The sequence below is a fragment of the Stigmatopora argus genome, chromosome 8 (assembly GCF_051989625.1).
Source record: "Stigmatopora argus isolate UIUO_Sarg chromosome 8, RoL_Sarg_1.0, whole genome shotgun sequence".
NCBI lineage: Eukaryota > Metazoa > Chordata > Actinopteri > Syngnathiformes > Syngnathidae > Stigmatopora > Stigmatopora argus.
In genome coordinates, this window is record NC_135394.1 from 2,127,780 (window position 1) to 2,144,547 (window position 16,768).

The following is a 16,768-nucleotide window of genomic DNA, read 5'->3' on the forward strand; positions in this document are numbered from 1 at the left end:
ATTTTCGGAGGAATCCTCAACAGACCACTCAGGTGAACATCCAGGGTACAGACATTGAAATCGTGGAGAATTTTAAGTACCTGGGTGTTCACCTCAACAACAAACTAGACTGGTCCACAAACACAGATGCCCTGTACAAAAGGGGCCAGAGCCGCCTCTACCTACTGAGGAGTCTACGGTCCTTTGGAGTGTGCAGGACACTGCTGAGGACTTTCTACGACACTGTGGTGGCATCTACAGTGTTTTATGCAGTGCTTTGTTGGGGATGCGGGAGCACGGAGAGGGACAGGAACAGGCTGAATAAGCTGGTCAGGAGGGCCAGCTCTGTTCTGGGCTGTCCTTTGGACTCTGTGGAGGAAGTGGGAGAGCGGAGGATGCTGACCAGGATGATGTCCATCATGGACAGCACCTCCCACCCCCTGCATGAGTCTGTGGAGTCCCTCCGAAGCTCCTTTAGCAATAGACTGCGGCACCCTCATTGCAGGAAGGAGCGCTTCCGCAGATCCTTCCTCCCATCAGCTGTCAGGCTCTTTAACAAAAAAATGGCTGTGTGTTAAGACCTACCGTATGCATGCATGTACATTTATGTGTATGTATGTATGTATATATGTGCTAAGCAACACGCTTATTTAATTATATATTTATTCATGTATTTATTTCTTGACCCACTTATTACCTATCTATGTATGTCTAAAATGCCTTTCCTATTCCTACATCCTCACCCTCTTGCCACTGGAACATCGAAATTTCCCGAATACGGGATGAATAAAGTTATCCAATCCAATCCAATCCAAATCCATTATATCAATCGTAAACTATCAAAGTTGGAAGGTTGCTTTGAAAATCTAGTTTAACAAACTTTGAGAAAGATTGGTTTCTTGATTGAGCATTGTCAATTGTTATTCTGGCTTCAGGCATTCAAAATGGACTGCATTGACTGGGAATCGGACCCAGGCCTCTCGCATGGCAAGTGAGAATTCTACCACTGAACCATCAATGCTTTGAAACTGATGATCCATGTTAAAAGATTTAATTTGCTGTGTTGAATGTACAGGTTAAAGGTCACCTTTGTAAAAAATTCTAAAGTAGAAGGCAATATTATTACGTTATGACTTCAAATCAGTTGTATCAATCGTAAACTATCTAAGTTGGAAGGTTGCTTTGAAAATCTAGTTTAACAAACTTTGAGAAATATTGTTTTCTATTATTGAGTATTATCAATTGTTATTCTGGCCTCAGGCCTTCAAAATGGACTGCTTTGACTGGGAATCGGACCCAGGCCTCTCACAAGGGAAGTGAGAATTCTACCACTGAACCATCAATGCTTTGAAACTGAAAATCCATGTTAAAAGATTTAATTTGCTGTGTTGAATGTACAGGTTAAAGGTCACCTTTGTAAAAAATTCTAAAGTAGAAGGCAATATTATTACGTTATGACTTCAAATCAATTGTATCAATCGTAAACTATCAAAGTTGGAAGGTTGCTTTGAAAATCTAGTTTAACAAACTTTGAGAAAGATTGTTATGTATAATTGAGCATTGTCAATTGTTATTCTGGCTTCAGGCATTCAAATTGGACTGCATTGACTGGGAATCGGACCCAGCCCTCTCGCATGGCAAGCGAAAATTCTACCACTGAACCATCAATGCTTTGAAACTGAATAGCCATGTTAAAAGATTTAATTTGCTGTGTTGAATGTACAGGTTAAAGGTCACCTTTGTTAAAATTCTAAATATTACGTTATGACTTCAAATCAATTGTATCAATCGTAAACTATCAAAGTTGGAAGGTTGCTTTGAAAATCTAGTTTAACAAACTTTGAGAAAGATTGTTTTCTTGATTGAGCATTGTCAATTGTTATTCTGGCTTCAGGCATTCAAAATAGACTGCATTGACTGGGAATCGGACCCAGGCCTCTCGCATGGCAAGCGAGAATTCTACCACTGAACCATCAATGCTTTGAAACTGAAATTCCATGTTAAAAGATTTAATTTGCTGTGTTGAATGTACAGGTTAATGGTCACCTTTGTTAAAATTCGAAAGTAGAAGGCAATATTATTACGTTATGACTTCAAATCTATTATATCAATCGTAAACTATCAAAGTTGGAAGGTTGCTTTGAAAATCTAGTTTAACAAACTGAGAAAGATTGTTTTCTTGATTGAGCATTGTCAATTGTCATTCTGGCTTCAGGCATTCAAAATGGACTGCATTGTCTGGGAATCGGACCGAGGCCTCTCGCATGGCAAGCGAGAATTCTACCACTGAACCATCAATGCTTTGAAAATGAAAATCCATGTTAAAAGATTTAATTTGCTGTGTTGAATGTACAGATTAAAGGTCACCTTTGTAAAAAATTCTAAAGTAGAAGGCAATATTATTACGTTATGACTTCAAATCAATTGTATCAATCGTAAACTATCAAAGTTGGAAGGTTGCTTTGAAAATCTAGTTTAACAAACTTTGAGAAAGATTGTTTTCTTGATTGAGCATTGTCAATTGTTATTCTGGCTTCAGGCATTTAAAATGGACTGCATTGACTGGGAATCGGACCCAGGCCTCTCGCATGGTAAGCGAAAATTCTACCACTGAACCATCAATGCTTTGAAACTGAAAGTCCATGTTAAAAGATTTAATTTGCTGTGTTGATGTACAGGTTAAAGGTCACCTTAGTAAAAAATTCTAAAGTAGAAGGCAATATTATTACGTTATGACTTCAAATCAATTGTATCAATCGTAAACTATCAAAGTTGGAAGGTTGCTTTGAAAATCTAGTTTAACAAACTTTGAGAAAGATTGTTTTCTTGATTGAGCATTGTCAATTGTTATTCTGGCTTCAGGCATTCAAAATGGACTGCATTGACTGGGAATCGGACCCAGGCCTCTCGCATGGCAAGCGAGAATTCTACCACTGAACCATCAATGCTTTGAAACTGAAAATCCATGTTGTAATAACTTTGGAGATTATATAACTGTTAATATATCCATAACAGCAATAGACGACGGAGCCAGGATTAACACACGTGTAGCTCTTTATTGCAAACCTCCAACAACACCCACACACACAGACCGGACACACAACACTACTACGTCCGGGTTACGCTGTGCTACCCCACGGCTCCAGGTGGCGTGGTTAAACACACTTCCATAACCCGAGGCAACTAACATTATCAATATATTACACTCCTCCCCCTTTAACTATGAAGTTCCTATTTAGACTTAGCACTCAACTCCCACAATTATCTTTGCCTCATTAACTTTTTATAATTTTACTTCTCAACTTGTAACTAAATTATTACTGCTAACACAACCATTAGACTCAATATTCCAGTCTTTGACATTCCAATCTCAGGAACTCTTTTCACATTTTTGTATGAACAGGAACTCTTTTATTTTTGGAACGACGTTCCTCACAACTGACCGATCACAAATTCAGTCGCTTCGGAGGTGCTCTATCTCTCACTGGGTACCTGCGCCCACACACCTCTGGGGAACTGACTGCTCGGTTGTCAGGTGTAACTGTCTTGTCACAGGCCACTGAGCCTGGTGAAGATGTTACACGTGTCTCTTCAGGTGAGTACGGGCTACCACCTACTGCTCCAGGTGTGCCTTTCCCCCCACATCTGCGTGAACCACCACAGGGTACTTGTTTGTGATGTCCAGCTGCTCATCCGGAAGCTCCAATGTCTCTGGTCTGGACGGTTGGTTGTACAGCAGATGATCAATGTGGATCGAGCGTCGGCTCACACCATTCCACACCAGGTAGGTGACTGGTCCGAGTCTCTTTTCCACTGTTCCTTTTGTCCACCTCTCCTTCCCTCCACGGAAATTCCGGATCAGAACTGAGTCACCCTCAGACAGATGTCTCAGCTTGGAGGTGGTTCTATCATGATAGTGTTTCTGCTTCTCTTGTTTTGCTTCCACCACTCGAGCGAGATCTGGTTTCAGTAAGCTGAACCTGGTCCTGATTTGACGTTTTAAAAACAGTTCCGCTGGTGCACATCCTGTAACAGTGTGCGGTGTACTCCTGTATGCTATCAGGAAGTTAGCTAGCCTGTGCTGCATAGTTATTGTGACCTTTTGTTTCTTCTCCTCGAGTACTTGTTTCAGCAGTGATGCTTTCACTGTCTGAACTGCTCGCTCTGCCGCTCCATTGGAAGCGGGATGGTAAGCTGGTACCAAAGTTTGTTTTATTCCGTTGCTCAGCAGGAATGTCTTGTACTCCTGCGAAGTGAATTGAGGTCCGTTGTCAGAAACAATCTCCTCAGGAAGCCCGTAGGAAGAAAAAATATTCCGCAACACCTCAATCATTTTGGCTGCTGTGGTTGTTGCCATGGCGATGACCTCCAGCCATTTTGAATGACTTTCCACTAGTACTAAAAAGTGGTGTTGGTCTTTCTCTGCAAAGTCAATATGTATTCTCTGCCAAACTCTAGTCGGCCATTTCCAGACGTGTAGAGGTGCGGTTGCAGGTAGTTTCCTCACACTCTGACAGGCGTCACATTGTTGTACTGTATGTTCTATGTCACTGTCCAACTGCGGCCACCACAAATAGCTCTTGGCCAAGGCCTTCATCCTGCACCCTCCCGGGTGTCCTAGGTGAAGATCATGCAGTAGTCGCTCTCGGTGTGCTGGTGGAATGATAACTCGAATTCCCCACAATATGCAACCTTGTTCCACCGACAGTTCATTTTTCCTGAAAAAGTATGGTTTCAGTCTCTCGTCCTTGTTTTGACTTGGCCATCCAGACCGAGTCAGCTCCAGTACTTTGCATAGGACTGGGTCCTTGAGAGTGCTCTGTGCAATCTCTGTAGCTTGCACGGGAAGCTCATCTACTACTGAGAAATAGAAGATGCTGTTTTCCTCCGCGGTGTTATCCTTTTCCTTCCCCGGCAGTCTAGATAACGCATCTGCGTTGGCATTTTCTGCTGACGTTCTGTACTCTATACTGTAGTCATAAGCCATCAGTCTCAGCGCCCAGCGCTGCATTCGCAGAGCAGCTAAAGTGGGAATTTCAGACTTGGGTCCCAAAATAGCAAGAAGGGGCTTGTGGTCAGTTATTAAACTGAACTTTCGGCCATATAAATATTTATGAAATTTAGTCACGCCAAAAATTATGGCCAAAGCCTCTTTCTCTATCTGACTATATTTGCTTTCTGCCTCTGTCAATGTACGCGATGCAAATGCGATCGGTTTCTCATCTCCATTTTCCATTATGTGAGATATGACAGCCCCGATTCCATAAGGGGATGCATCGGAAGCTAATCTCAGGGGTTTCTTGGTGTCATAGTGCACTACTACTGAGCTTTTTACTAACTGTTCTTTTGCATCTTTGAATGCTGCTGCACATTTAGTAGTCCATGTCCAATCAACTTCCTTCTTCAGTAGTTGATGTAGCGGCTGCAGCACCGTCGACAGGTCTTCCATGAACCGACCATAATAGTTTAATAGTCCTAGAAAAGACCGTAGCTCTGTGACGTTTGTAGGCTGGGGTGCATTAACGATGGTTGCAACTTTTGTCGCAGTGGGGTGCAGTCCCTCCTTATCTATCAGATGCCCCAGGTATTCTACTTTCTCCTGCATGAAATCACATTTTGCTCTTTTCACTCTTACCCCGTAGCTCTCCAGGCGGCTCAGTACCTCCTCCAGATTCCTCAGGTGTTCAGCTCTTGTCTTTCCTGTGACCAGAATGTCGTCTAAAAAACAGGTGACATGCTCCAAGCCTTGGAGTATCTGGTCCACCACATTCTGAAATATGGAAGGAGCACTGGACACTCCGTATGAAAGTCTATGATACACATACAGTCCTTTGTGAGTATTTATTGTCAAATACTTTTCTGAGTCTTTTCCTAACTCCAGCTGTTGGTAAGCCTGTGACAAGTCTAACTTGCTGAAAAGAATGCCTCCAGCTAGGGTGGCAAAAAGGTCTTCCAAGTTTCATAGTGGATAGGTCTCCTCTTCCACACTTTGATTTACTGTGACCTTATAGTCTCCACAGATACGAATTGACTTGTCTGCTTTGGGTACCACTACTATGGGCGCGGCCCACTGACTATGTTCTTTCTTTGAGATAATGCCAGCTTTCTCTAGGCGATTTAACTCAGTCTCAACTGCATTCTTTAATGCATATGGCACTGGTCTGGCCTTCCTGAAGATCGGTTTGGTATATGGCTTTACTGTAATGTTGGCCTTAAAATTACGAATAGTGCCCAACTCCTCAGCAAACACTGCTTTGTGTCTCTGCAACACTGTATCCACATCTGCGTCGTTACTGCCCCTTGCTGGTATAACTGAGAAGATGCATGCCCAGTCCAGTTTGAAGTTTTTGAGCCAGTTACGGCCAAGTAGGGCTGGTCTGTCACCTTTTACGATCACTAATGGTAGCTCCCCACCCTGGGTTCCATATTTTACCTTGGCCGTCACTTGTCCCATCAAAGGAATGTTCTCTCCGGAAAAAGTTGACAGCTGCACTTTACTTACTTCCAAAGGCAGATGAGAGAGATGCTTCTTATACACTATTTCCGAAACAAGTGTTACAGCCGCCCCTGTGTCCAGTTGCATCTCTAGAGGAGTTCCTTCTAATATGACCTGTACTGTCATTTCCTTCCTCCAATTCCCGACAGCATTTGTGGGATACACGGCATTCAAGCGATATGACTCCCACCGTTCATCATCCGCACTTCCTGTTGTCTCATTTTGATTTCCTTTTACATACTGTGTGTGTCCTTGCCAACTTTTCGTTTTACACATCCTTGCTATGTGTCCTCCTTTTGAACACTTGTAACATGTCTCTCCTTTATACCTGCATTCCTGAGCGGCGTGGTTGCTTAGTCCACATCTGTAACAGGGTTGGTGATTTTCTCTTCTCTGTGGTCTGAATTTTCCACTTGTGGTTTTACTTTTCCAATCGCTGGTGGCTGGTTGGTATTTCCACGCACTTTTGCTTGTCTTTTCCTGGTCAATCTTATTTAATGTGGCAGGTTCTTCCATTTTGCTAGCGAACTCCAACGTATTCTTTGATGCCATTTCCATGGATAACGACAGTTCGCATGTTTTTTTAAATGTTAGATCTTGCTCCGTGAGTAATCTTCTCTGAATAGCTTCCACTCTCAATCCACAAACAAATCTGTCTCTCATTGCTTCGTCCAAATGGAGACCAAATTCGCAGTGGCTGGATAGCTGCTTCAACGCCACAATATAATCCGACACAGACTCGTTCTCTCTCTGATTCCTCTTTTGAAACTTGAATCGCTCCGCGATCACCAGCGGTTTCGGGTTGTAATGAGATGCTAATATTCCACTTAGCACCTCATATGAGAGGCTACTAGGCTTCTCTGGTATGCAAAGGCCCTTCAACAGTCCGTAGGCCTCTGCACCTATTATAGACAGGAACACGTTGGTTTTTTTACCTTCCTCCACTTCGTTGATGATCATCCATTGCTCAAAACGTTCCAAGTAAGATTAAAAATCTTCTTTAACTTCTTCGTATTCGCCGAGATTTCCAAAGAATCTGGCCATGATGCACCGCCGCCGTTAGCTTAGCAACTCTTGCTAATGCTAGTTTGCAAAGTCACGTTACCTCCTTGTAACGCCTTAATTTCCTCGTCCGAAACTTTTAATCCCTACCGCCTGGAAAGGGATCCCATCCTCGTCGCCACTGTAATAACTTTGGAGATTATATAACTGTTAATATATCCATAACAGCAATAGACGGCGGAGCCAGGATTAACACACGTGTAGCTCTTTATTGCAAACCTCCAACAACACCCGCACACACAGACCGGACACACAACACTACTACGTCCGGGTTACGCTGTGCTACCCAACGGCTCCAGGTGGCGTGGTTAAAACCCACTTCCATAACCCGAGGCAACTATCATTATCAATATATTACACATGTTAAAAGATTTAATTTGCTGTGTTGAATGTACAGGTTAAAGGTCACCTTTGTAAAAAATTCTAAAGTAGAAGGCAATATCATTACATTATGACTTCAAATCAATTGTATCAATCGTAAACCATCAAAGTTGGAAGGTTGCTTTGAAAATCTAGTTTAACAAACTTTGAGAAAGATTGTCTTCTATAATTGAGCATTGTCAATTGTTATTCTGGCTTCAGGCATTCAAAATGTACTGCATTGACTGGAAATCGGACCCAGGCCTCTCGCATGGCAAGCGAAAATTCTACCACTGAACCATCAATGCTTTGAAACTGAAAATCCATGTTAAAAGATTTAATTTGCTGTGTTGAATGTACAGGTTAAAGGTCACCTTTGTTAAAATTCTAAAGTAGAAGGCAATATCATTACATTATGACTTCAAATCAATTGTATCAATCGTAAACTATCTAAGTTGGAAGGTTGCTTTGAAAATCTAGTTTAACAAACTTTGAGAAATATTGTTTTCTATAATTGAGCATTGTCAATTGTTATTCTGGCTTCAGGCATTCAAAATGTACTGCATTGACTGGGAATCGGACCCAGGCCTCTCGCATGGCAAGCGAAAATTCTACCACTGAACCATCAATGCTTTGAAACTGAAAATCCATGTTAAAAGATTTAATTTGCTGTGTTGAATGTACAGGTTAAAGGTCACCTTTGTTAAAATTCGAAAGTAGAAGGCAATATTATTACGTTATGACTTCAAATCCATTATATGAATCGTAAACTATAAAAGTTGGAAGGTTGCTTTGAAAATCTAGTTTAACAAACTTTGAGAAAGATTGTTTTCTTGATTGAGCATTGTCAATTGTTATTCTGGCTTCAGGCATTCAAAATGGACTGCATTGACTGGGAATCGGACCCAGGCCTCTCGCATGGCAAGCGAGAATTCTACCACTGAACCATCAATGCTTTGAAACTGAAAATCCATGTTGTAATAACTTTGGAGATTATATAACTGTTAATATATCCATAACAGCAATAGACGACGGAGCCAGGATTAACACACGTGTAGCTCTTTATTGCAAACCTCCAACAACACCCACACACACAGACCGGACACACAACACTACTACGTCCGGGTTACGCTGTGCTACCCCACGGCTCCAGGTGGCGTGGTTAAACACACTTCCATAACCCGAGGCAACTAACATTATCAATATATTACACTCCTCCCCCTTTAACTATGAAGTTCCTATTTAGACTTAGCACTCAACTCCCACAATTATCTTTGCCTCATTAACTTTTTATAATTTTACTTCTCAACTTGTAACTAAATTATTACTGCTAACACAACCATTAGACTCAATATTCCAGTCTTTGACATTCCAATCTCAGGAACTCTTTTCACATTTTTGTATGAACAGGAACTCTTTTATTTTTGGAACGACGTTCCTCACAACTGACCGATCACAAATTCAGTCGCTTCGGAGGTGCTCTATCTCTCACTGGGTACCTGCGCCCACACACCTCTGGGGAACTGACTGCTCGGTTGTCAGGTGTAACTGTCTTGTCACAGGCCACTGAGCCTGGTGAAGATGTTACACGTGTCTCTTCAGGTGAGTACGGGCTACCACCTACTGCTCCAGGTGTGCCTTTCCCCCCACATCTGCGTGAACCACCACAGGGTACTTGTTTGTGATGTCCAGCTGCTCATCCGGAAGCTCCAATGTCTCTGGTCTGGACGGTTGGTTGTACAGCAGATGATCAATGTGGATCGAGCGTCGGCTCACACCATTCCACACCAGGTAGGTGACTGGTCCGAGTCTCTTTTCCACTGTTCCTTTTGTCCACCTCTCCTTCCCTCCACGGAAATTCCGGATCAGAACTGAGTCACCCTCAGACAGATGTCTCAGCTTGGAGGTGGTTCTATCATGATAGTGTTTCTGCTTCTCTTGTTTTGCTTCCACCACTCGAGCGAGATCTGGTTTCAGTAAGCTGAACCTGGTCCTGATTTGACGTTTTAAAAACAGTTCCGCTGGTGCACATCCTGTAACAGTGTGCGGTGTACTCCTGTATGCTATCAGGAAGTTAGCTAGCCTGTGCTGCATAGTTATTGTGACCTTTTGTTTCTTCTCCTCGAGTACTTGTTTCAGCAGTGATGCTTTCACTGTCTGAACTGCTCGCTCTGCCGCTCCATTGGAAGCGGGATGGTAAGCTGGTACCAAAGTTTGTTTTATTCCGTTGCTCAGCAGGAATGTCTTGTACTCCTGCGAAGTGAATTGAGGTCCGTTGTCAGAAACAATCTCCTCAGGAAGCCCGTAGGAAGAAAAAATATTCCGCAACACCTCAATCATTTTGGCTGCTGTGGTTGTTGCCATGGCGATGACCTCCAGCCATTTTGAATGACTTTCCACTAGTACTAAAAAGTGGTGTTGGTCTTTCTCTGCAAAGTCAATATGTATTCTCTGCCAAACTCTAGTCGGCCATTTCCAGACGTGTAGAGGTGCGGTTGCAGGTAGTTTCCTCACACTCTGACAGGCGTCACATTGTTGTACTGTATGTTCTATGTCACTGTCCAACTGCGGCCACCACAAATAGCTCTTGGCCAAGGCCTTCATCCTGCACCCTCCCGGGTGTCCTAGGTGAAGATCATGCAGTAGTCGCTCTCGGTGTGCTGGTGGAATGATAACTCGAATTCCCCACAATATGCAACCTTGTTCCACCGACAGTTCATTTTTCCTGAAAAAGTATGGTTTCAGTCTCTCGTCCTTGTTTTGACTTGGCCATCCAGACCGAGTCAGCTCCAGTACTTTGCATAGGACTGGGTCCTTGAGAGTGCTCTGTGCAATCTCTGTAGCTTGCACGGGAAGCTCATCTACTACTGAGAAATAGAAGATGCTGTTTTCCTCCGCGGTGTTATCCTTTTCCTTCCCCGGCAGTCTAGATAACGCATCTGCGTTGGCATTTTCTGCTGACGTTCTGTACTCTATACTGTAGTCATAAGCCATCAGTCTCAGCGCCCAGCGCTGCATTCGCAGAGCAGCTAAAGTGGGAATTTCAGACTTGGGTCCCAAAATAGCAAGAAGGGGCTTGTGGTCAGTTATTAAACTGAACTTTCGGCCATATAAATATTTATGAAATTTAGTCACGCCAAAAATTATGGCCAAAGCCTCTTTCTCTATCTGACTATATTTGCTTTCTGCCTCTGTCAATGTACGCGATGCAAATGCGATCGGTTTCTCATCTCCATTTTCCATTATGTGAGATATGACAGCCCCGATTCCATAAGGGGATGCATCGGAAGCTAATCTCAGGGGTTTCTTGGTGTCATAGTGCACTACTACTGAGCTTTTTACTAACTGTTCTTTTGCATCTTTGAATGCTGCTGCACATTTAGTAGTCCATGTCCAATCAACTTCCTTCTTCAGTAGTTGATGTAGCGGCTGCAGCACCGTCGACAGGTCTTCCATGAACCGACCATAATAGTTTAATAGTCCTAGAAAAGACCGTAGCTCTGTGACGTTTGTAGGCTGGGGTGCATTAACGATGGTTGCAACTTTTGTCGCAGTGGGGTGCAGTCCCTCCTTATCTATCAGATGCCCCAGGTATTCTACTTTCTCCTGCATGAAATCACATTTTGCTCTTTTCACTCTTACCCCGTAGCTCTCCAGGCGGCTCAGTACCTCCTCCAGATTCCTCAGGTGTTCAGCTCTTGTCTTTCCTGTGACCAGAATGTCGTCTAAAAAACAGGTGACATGCTCCAAGCCTTGGAGTATCTGGTCCACCACATTCTGAAATATGGAAGGAGCACTGGACACTCCGTATGAAAGTCTATGATACACATACAGTCCTTTGTGAGTATTTATTGTCAAATACTTTTCTGAGTCTTTTCCTAACTCCAGCTGTTGGTAAGCCTGTGACAAGTCTAACTTGCTGAAAAGAATGCCTCCAGCTAGGGTGGCAAAAAGGTCTTCCAAGTTTCATAGTGGATAGGTCTCCTCTTCCACACTTTGATTTACTGTGACCTTATAGTCTCCACAGATACGAATTGACTTGTCTGCTTTGGGTACCACTACTATGGGCGCGGCCCACTGACTATGTTCTTTCTTTGAGATAATGCCAGCTTTCTCTAGGCGATTTAACTCAGTCTCAACTGCATTCTTTAATGCATATGGCACTGGTCTGGCCTTCCTGAAGATCGGTTTGGTATATGGCTTTACTGTAATGTTGGCCTTAAAATTACGAATAGTGCCCAACTCCTCAGCAAACACTGCTTTGTGTCTCTGCAACACTGTATCCACATCTGCGTCGTTACTGCCCCTTGCTGGTATAACTGAGAAGATGCATGCCCAGTCCAGTTTGAAGTTTTTGAGCCAGTTACGGCCAAGTAGGGCTGGTCTGTCACCTTTTACGATCACTAATGGTAGCTCCCCACCCTGGGTTCCATATTTTACCTTGGCCGTCACTTGTCCCATCAAAGGAATGTTCTCTCCGGAAAAAGTTGACAGCTGCACTTTACTTACTTCCAAAGGCAGATGAGAGAGATGCTTCTTATACACTATTTCCGAAACAAGTGTTACAGCCGCCCCTGTGTCCAGTTGCATCTCTAGAGGAGTTCCTTCTAATATGACCTGTACTGTCATTTCCTTCCTCCAATTCCCGACAGCATTTGTGGGATACACGGCATTCAAGCGATATGACTCCCACCGTTCATCATCCGCACTTCCTGTTGTCTCATTTTGATTTCCTTTTACATACTGTGTGTGTCCTTGCCAACTTTTCGTTTTACACATCCTTGCTATGTGTCCTCCTTTTGAACACTTGTAACATGTCTCTCCTTTATACCTGCATTCCTGAGCGGCGTGGTTGCTTAGTCCACATCTGTAACAGGGTTGGTGATTTTCTCTTCTCTGTGGTCTGAATTTTCCACTTGTGGTTTTACTTTTCCAATCGCTGGTGGCTGGTTGGTATTTCCACGCACTTTTGCTTGTCTTTTCCTGGTCAATCTTATTTAATGTGGCAGGTTCTTCCATTTTGCTAGCGAACTCCAACGTATTCTTTGATGCCATTTCCATGGATAACGACAGTTCGCATGTTTTTTTAAATGTTAGATCTTGCTCCGTGAGTAATCTTCTCTGAATAGCTTCCACTCTCAATCCACAAACAAATCTGTCTCTCATTGCTTCGTCCAAATGGAGACCAAATTCGCAGTGGCTGGATAGCTGCTTCAACGCCACAATATAATCCGACACAGACTCGTTCTCTCTCTGATTCCTCTTTTGAAACTTGAATCGCTCCGCGATCACCAGCGGTTTCGGGTTGTAATGAGATGCTAATATTCCACTTAGCACCTCATATGAGAGGCTACTAGGCTTCTCTGGTATGCAAAGGCCCTTCAACAGTCCGTAGGCCTCTGCACCTATTATAGACAGGAACACGTTGGTTTTTTTACCTTCCTCCACTTCGTTGATGATCATCCATTGCTCAAAACGTTCCAAGTAAGATTAAAAATCTTCTTTAACTTCTTCGTATTCGCCGAGATTTCCAAAGAATCTGGCCATGATGCACCGCCGCCGTTAGCTTAGCAACTCTTGCTAATGCTAGTTTGCAAAGTCACGTTACCTCCTTGTAACGCCTTAATTTCCTCGTCCGAAACTTTTAATCCCTACCGCCTGGAAAGGGATCCCATCCTCGTCGCCACTGTAATAACTTTGGAGATTATATAACTGTTAATATATCCATAACAGCAATAGACGGCGGAGCCAGGATTAACACACGTGTAGCTCTTTATTGCAAACCTCCAACAACACCCGCACACACAGACCGGACACACAACACTACTACGTCCGGGTTACGCTGTGCTACCCAACGGCTCCAGGTGGCGTGGTTAAAACCCACTTCCATAACCCGAGGCAACTATCATTATCAATATATTACACATGTTAAAAGATTTAATTTGCTGTGTTGAATGTACAGGTTAAAGGTCACCTTTGTAAAAAATTCTAAAGTAGAAGGCAATATCATTACATTATGACTTCAAATCAATTGTATCAATCGTAAACCATCAAAGTTGGAAGGTTGCTTTGAAAATCTAGTTTAACAAACTTTGAGAAAGATTGTCTTCTATAATTGAGCATTGTCAATTGTTATTCTGGCTTCAGGCATTCAAAATGTACTGCATTGACTGGAAATCGGACCCAGGCCTCTCGCATGGCAAGCGAAAATTCTACCACTGAACCATCAATGCTTTGAAACTGAAAATCCATGTTAAAAGATTTAATTTGCTGTGTTGAATGTACAGGTTAAAGGTCACCTTTGTTAAAATTCTAAAGTAGAAGGCAATATCATTACATTATGACTTCAAATCAATTGTATCAATCGTAAACTATCTAAGTTGGAAGGTTGCTTTGAAAATCTAGTTTAACAAACTTTGAGAAATATTGTTTTCTATAATTGAGCATTGTCAATTGTTATTCTGGCTTCAGGCATTCAAAATGTACTGCATTGACTGGGAATCGGACCCAGGCCTCTCGCATGGCAAGCGAAAATTCTACCACTGAACCATCAATGCTTTGAAACTGAAAATCCATGTTAAAAGATTTAATTTGCTGTGTTGAATGTACAGGTTAAAGGTCACCTTTGTTAAAATTCGAAAGTAGAAGGCAATATTATTACGTTATGACTTCAAATCCATTATATGAATCGTAAACTATAAAAGTTGGAAGGTTGCTTTGAAAATCTAGTTTAACAAACTTTGAGAAAGATTGTTTTCTTGATTGAGCATTGTCAATTGTTATTCTGGCTTCAGGCATTCAAAATGGACTGCATTGACTGGGAATCGGACCCAGGCCTCTCGCATGGCAAGCGAGAATTCTACCACTGAACCATCAATGCTTTGAAACTGAAAATCCATGTTAAAAGATTTAATTTGCTGTGTTGAATGTACAGGTTAAAGGTCACCTTTGTTAAAATTCTAAAGTAGAAGGCAATATCATTACATTATGACTTCAAATCAGTTGTATCAATCGTAAACTATCAAAGTTGGAAGGTTGGTTTGAAAATCTAGTTTAACAAACTTTGAGAAAGATTGTTTTCTTGATTGAGCATTGTCAATTGTTATTCTGGCTTCAGGCATTCAAAATGGACTGCATTGACTGGGAATCGGACCCAGGCCTCTCGCATGGCAAGCGAGAATTCTACCACTAAACCATCAATGCTTTGAAACTGAAAATCCATGTTAAAAGATTTAATTTGCTGTGTTGAATGTACAGGTTAATGGTCACCTTTGTTAAAATTCGAAAGTAGAAGGCAATATTATTACGTTATGACTTCAAATCCATTATATCAATCGTAAACTATCAAAGTTGGAAGGTTGCTTTGAAAATCTAGTTTAACAAACTTTGAGAAAGATTGTTTTCTTGATTGAGCATTGTCAATTGTTATTCTGGCTTCAGGCATTCAAAATGGACTGCATTGACTGGGAATTGGACCCAGGCCTCTCGCATGGCGAGCGAAAATTCTACCACTGAACCATCAATGCTTTGAAACTGAAAATCCATGTTAAAAGATTTAATTTGCTGTGTTGAATGTACAGGTTAAAGGTCACCTTTGTTAAAATTCGAAAGTAGAAGGCAATATTATTACGTTATGACTTCAAATCCATTATATCAATTGTAAACTATCAAAGTTGGAAGGTTGCTTTGAAAATCTAGTTTAACAAACTTTGAGAAAGATTGTTTTCTTGATTGAGCATTATCAATTCTTATTCTGGCCTCAGGCATTCAAAATGGACTGCATTGACTGGGAATCGGACCCAGGCCTCTCGCCATGGCAAGCAAGAATTCTACCACTGAACCATCAATGCTTTAGATCAGTGGTCTCAAACTTGCGGCCCGCGGGCCAACTGCGGCCCTCGGGACGATAATTTGCGGCCCCCGTCTTAATATGAAAGATTGATTTTTTTTTTTTTTTTTTAATTTTTTTTTTTTTTTTTTTTTTTTTTACCCCTTTCCCCATTATGGCGCCGTTTAAGTGGCAGCCAGTGGCAGTAGCTCTGTCCACTCATGTTTTTCTTGTTTTACAGCATGTTTTACATGAAAAATTAGAGGGAACATTGACATGCACCTGCTTGTGGCAGGTGTGCTACTGGTGTGCCGATAGCGAGCAATGATGATGTCGTGACCGGATGATTCGCCTAAAGACGTTTCGCCGACGGACGTTTGACAGACGGACAGGTCGTACTAGTATTTGTTAGTTTAATGATTAAATAAAAATACAGTGGTACCTCGTCATACGACCGTTCGTCATACGGAATGCTCGTCTTACGGGGGAAATTTCGATCGAATAATTCGCCCGTGATGCGGTCAAAGTTTCGTGATGCGACCAAGCCAGGTTGCCATGGCATTTTTTTTGGCATATCTTTCGTGTATAACAATATTTACGAGCACCGGATGAGCTATTCAGACCAGGAAACGCACAACGCGCATGCGCGGTGAAAAGAGGGCTTTCTGGGTAATGAAGTATACTCGTGCGCACAACGCCGACAGGCAATGGCACTAGGCGCCGTTCGAGGGGATGCGAACACAGATGCTACAAGCTAAAAGGAGCCGCTAGCCAGCGCCCCCGAAGCTCCCATGCGAATCCAACAAAACCACCCAGAGCTGCCACCCAGGAACGTGGCGCCCTACGTTTTTCATCCAGCCGGAGATATTCGCACTGCCCCACACCTCCGGCTACCCCCTGGATGAACTAATCCGCGTTCCAGTGACAGCTCTAGCGCTGCTGAGGGTAATCCTCAAGCGCCTGAGGTGGCCCAACAACAACAACAACATGAGCAGCGGCGCGATCGCTGATAAAAGACTGCTGCTCGTTGGCAAGTGGTCGTG

The 16,768-nt window shown here is 42.7% G+C and overlaps 8 non-coding genes across 8 annotated transcripts; all 8 read right to left on the reverse strand.

Annotated features, from left to right (window-relative positions):
- Nucleotides 1-1,888: 1,888 nt before the first annotated feature.
- trnag-gcc (transfer RNA glycine (anticodon GCC)) lies at nt 1,889-1,959 on the reverse strand. The gene has a single exon. It is a non-coding gene; the product is annotated as a tRNA-Gly (tRNA).
- Nucleotides 1,960-2,533: 574 nt separating this feature from the next.
- trnag-acc (transfer RNA glycine (anticodon ACC)) lies at nt 2,534-2,604 on the reverse strand. Its single transcript has one exon. It is a non-coding gene; the product is annotated as a tRNA-Gly (tRNA).
- A 252-nt stretch (nt 2,605-2,856) lies between these two features.
- trnag-gcc (transfer RNA glycine (anticodon GCC)) lies at nt 2,857-2,927 on the reverse strand. Its single transcript has one exon. It is a non-coding gene; the product is annotated as a tRNA-Gly (tRNA).
- Nucleotides 2,928-8,458: 5,531 nt separating this feature from the next.
- On the reverse strand, nt 8,459-8,529 carry trnag-gcc (transfer RNA glycine (anticodon GCC)). Its single transcript has one exon. It is a non-coding gene; the product is annotated as a tRNA-Gly (tRNA).
- A 252-nt stretch (nt 8,530-8,781) lies between these two features.
- trnag-gcc (transfer RNA glycine (anticodon GCC)) lies at nt 8,782-8,852 on the reverse strand. Its single transcript has one exon. It is a non-coding gene; the product is annotated as a tRNA-Gly (tRNA).
- Nucleotides 8,853-14,383: 5,531 nt separating this feature from the next.
- On the reverse strand, nt 14,384-14,454 carry trnag-gcc (transfer RNA glycine (anticodon GCC)). Its single transcript has one exon. It is a non-coding gene; the product is annotated as a tRNA-Gly (tRNA).
- A 252-nt stretch (nt 14,455-14,706) lies between these two features.
- trnag-gcc (transfer RNA glycine (anticodon GCC)) lies at nt 14,707-14,777 on the reverse strand. The gene has a single exon. It is a non-coding gene; the product is annotated as a tRNA-Gly (tRNA).
- Nucleotides 14,778-15,029: 252 nt separating this feature from the next.
- Nucleotides 15,030-15,100, reverse strand: trnag-gcc (transfer RNA glycine (anticodon GCC)). The gene has a single exon. It is a non-coding gene; the product is annotated as a tRNA-Gly (tRNA).
- Nucleotides 15,101-16,768: the final 1,668 nt, after the last annotated feature.